The sequence below is a fragment of the Arachis hypogaea genome, chromosome 14 (genome assembly GCF_003086295.3).
Source record: "Arachis hypogaea cultivar Tifrunner chromosome 14, arahy.Tifrunner.gnm2.J5K5, whole genome shotgun sequence".
Classification (NCBI taxonomy): domain Eukaryota; kingdom Viridiplantae; phylum Streptophyta; class Magnoliopsida; order Fabales; family Fabaceae; genus Arachis; species Arachis hypogaea.
Window position 1 is genome coordinate 79,329,464 of NC_092049.1, and position 3,688 is coordinate 79,333,151.

General features: G+C 32.7%; 1 non-coding gene across 1 annotated transcript; it reads left to right on the forward strand.

Annotated features, from left to right (window-relative positions):
* Positions 1–479: 479 nt before the first annotated feature.
* LOC112746692 (small nucleolar RNA R71) lies at positions 480–587 on the forward strand. Its single transcript, XR_003174562.1, has one exon. It is a non-coding gene; the product is annotated as a small nucleolar RNA R71 (small nucleolar RNA).
* The last annotated feature ends 3,101 nt before the right edge of the window (positions 588–3,688 follow it).

Here is a 3,688-nt window from a genome sequence, read left to right on the forward strand (position 1 = left end):
TTAAAGCCTTGTTGAGGCTTTTGTTGATCCTTCCATGAGAGATTTGGGTGATTTCTCCATGAGGGGTTATAGGTGTTTTCGTAAGGTTCACCCATATAATTTACCTCTGCTATTGCAGGGTTCTCAAGATCATAAGCTTCTTCTTCAGAAGATGCCTCTTGAGTATTGTTGGGTACAGCTTGCATTCCATTCAGACTTTGAGAAATCATATTGACTTGCTGAGTCAATATTTTGTTCTGAGCCAATATGGCGTTCAGAGTATCAATTTCAAGAATTCCCTTCTTCTGAGGTGTCCCATTATTCACAGGATTCCTTTTAGAAGTGTACATGAACTGGTTATTAGCAACCATGTCAATGAGTTCTTGAGCTTCTGCAGGCATTTTCTTTAGGTGAATGGATCCACCTGCAGAAGTATCCAATGACATCTTAGCTAATTCAGACAGACCATCATAGAATATATCCAGGATGGTCCATTCTGAAAGCATGTCAGAAGGACACTTTTTGGTTAGTTCCTTGTATCTCTCCCAAGCTTCATAGAGGGATTCACCTTCTTTCTATCTGAAGGTTTGAACATCCACTCTAAGCTTACTTAGCTTTTGAGGAGGAAAGAACTTGGCTAAGAAAGCCTTGACCAGCTTATCCCAAGAGTTCAGGCTATCCTTAAGTTGAGAGTCCAACCATATTCTAGCTCTGTCTCTCACAGTAAAAGGGAAAAGCATGAGCCTGTAGACTTCAGTATCTACTCCATTAGTCTTTACAGTATCACATATCTGCAAGAATTCAGTTAAGAACTGAAAAGGATCTTCAGATGGAAGTCCATGAAACTTATAGTTCTGCTGCATCAGAGAAACTAATTGAGGTTTCAGCTCAAAGTTGTTATTTCCAATGGCAGGAATGGAGATGCTTCTTCCATGTAAATTGGAATTAGGTACAGTGAAGTCACCAAGCATCCTCCTTGCATTATTATTATTTTCGGCTGCCATCTCCTCTTCCTGTTCGAAAATTTCTGAAAGGTGCTTGCTGGATTGTTGTAATTTAGCTTCTCTTAGTTTCCTCTTCAGAGTCCTTTCAGGTTCTGGATCTGCTTCAACAAGAATGTTCTTGTCCTTGCTCCTGCTCATATGAAAGAGAGGGAACAGAAAAATAATAATAATAGGGATCCTTTTTGCCCAGGTATAGATGTTCCCCTGTGTGAGTAGAAGAAAAGAAGAAGAGAAAATCTGAACTCAGAGAGAGAGAGGGGGTTCGGATTTTTGGTGAGTGAGGAAGAGATGTTAGTAAATAAATAAATAAATAGAAGAAGATGAGAGGGGAAAGTTTTCGAAAATAATTTTTGAAAAAGAGTTAGTGATTTTCGAAAATTAGGAATGAAATCAAATTAAAATTAAAATTAAACAATTAATTAATTAAAAAGAATTTTTGAAAAAGAGGAAGAGATTTTCGAAAATTAGAGAGAGAGAGTTAGTTAGGTAGTTTTGAAATAAGCAGTTAGTTAGTTATTGAACAAATGAAATCAATTTGAAGTTTAGAAAAGATAATTTAAAATCAAATTTTTTGACAAAGATATGTTTTAAAAGAAATGATAAGAAGATATGATTGAAATTAGTTGAAAAAACTTGAATTTTAAAATCAAAATTAATGATTGACTCACAAGAAATCAAAGATATGATTCTATAACTTAAAGTTTGAATCTTTCTTAACAAACAAGAAAAAACTGAAATTTTTGAATCAAAATATTAATGTTGATGATATTCGAAAATTATGAAGTAAGGATAAGAAAGATTTTGAAAAATATTTAAATTTTCAAAATAAATAAAAAATGAAAAAGATTGATTTTTAAAAAGATAAGATTTTAAATTGAAAATTGATTGACTCATAAGAAACAAATAAAAAATTTTGAAAGAAATCTACTTAAATTTTAGAGAGAAAAGAATTTTTTGATTTTTGAATTTTATGATAAGAAAAAAATGAAATGATCAATGATTTTGAAAACAATGAATCATAATGCATAATTCAAGATGAACCAAGAACATTGATCATGATAAATCAAGAAATTAGAAAGCATGCAAGACACCAAACTTAGAAATTTTCATGTATAGACATATGAATGCAAGAATGCATATGAAAAACAAGAAAGACACAAAACAAGAAATATGAAGATCAAACAAGAAGACTGCCAAGAACAACTTGAAGATCATGAAGAACACTATGAATGCATGAATTATCAAAAATACAAAGAATTTTTAGAAAAAATGCAATTGACACCAAACTTGAAATTGACTCAAGACTCAAACAAGAAACACAAATATTTTGATTTTTTGATTTATGATTTTTTTTTTGGATTTTTCAAAAATTAATGTGAAAAAAGAAAAATAAGGATTCCAAAATTTTAATATGAATTCAGGAATCTTGCACTCTTAGTCAAACTCCAATCTGAGGTTAGGCATGCTTAATAGCCAGCCAAGCTTTAGTATGCTATTACATGCATTGAAGTGATTTTCTAAGAATTTGAATCTAGAACTTCAATTTCCATTCAAAAATTGAATAAACAAAAATTTAAAGAAATAATCATGTAATAATAATTTCGAAACAGATGAGAAATTTTTGAAAGATTTTTGAAAAATTTTTGAAAATAAAACAAAAAGGAAATTACCTAATCTGAGCAACAAGATGAACGTCAGTGTCCAAACTCGAAAATCCCGCAACGGTGCCAAAAACTTGATAATGCGAAATTATTACTCAGGTTGTAAAATTGTTGTTCGTTCTCTCCTGGTAATGGCGCCAACAAACTGGTGCACAATACATGGTCCAACATACTTCACAACTTCAACATCAGCAAGTCATGTAAGTATGAACTCACAGAGTGAATCAAGATTCTTCATGATAGTCAAGATAAATTACAGAAAGCATCAGGAAATATTTAAGGATTCACAAATCTATGTAATCATGGTAGAATTCAATAACTTATAAGATCTGTCACTGAACTCGCATTTGAATTCATCACAATCAGATCCTAGTCGAATACACAGCAATGACTTTCATCTCAGGAAATCAGGTCTACTTTCCACGAAGATTCTATATCTCAGATCACCCTGTATTAGATATCTAAGGATATCATTCCTTGTTGCATGTAGAACGGAAGTTTTTCCACGCGTTCATGATGAGAATGAGAGACTCACCATATTCATCATGTTCTGACGAATGATTCTATGGACAAGTTGAATTGATACAGTATCTTCCGATTATCATGACAGAAGCTCACATTTTGCAGAAACTCTAGACTTTGAAAATACTAGTGATAATGGTCCGATCCGAATGGCCAGCTCCAACATGATCAATATGATCCAAAATAACTAAAAAATCATTAGATGACCGAAGATGTCAAATCATAGTAAAAAGGTCCATTTATCTAACTAGTTCTAGGTTTATGAAGTAAGTAATTGATGCATAATCCATTCCGCCACTTGGTTGTGCTGGCTGAGCTTGAAGTTTAACATGGAGAGGTCATTCTTGGAGTTGAACCAGTTGTAGTGTGTTTCTGGCATTCAATTGGCTAGGACTGTTTCTGGCGTTTAACTCCAATTCACGAGATGTGTTAACCTTTTGAGTCATTCTAGATTGAAAGTTGCTAGATTATTCATGCATTTTGCGTCGTCTGAACTCCAGATTATGATTTTACATTTTCTTT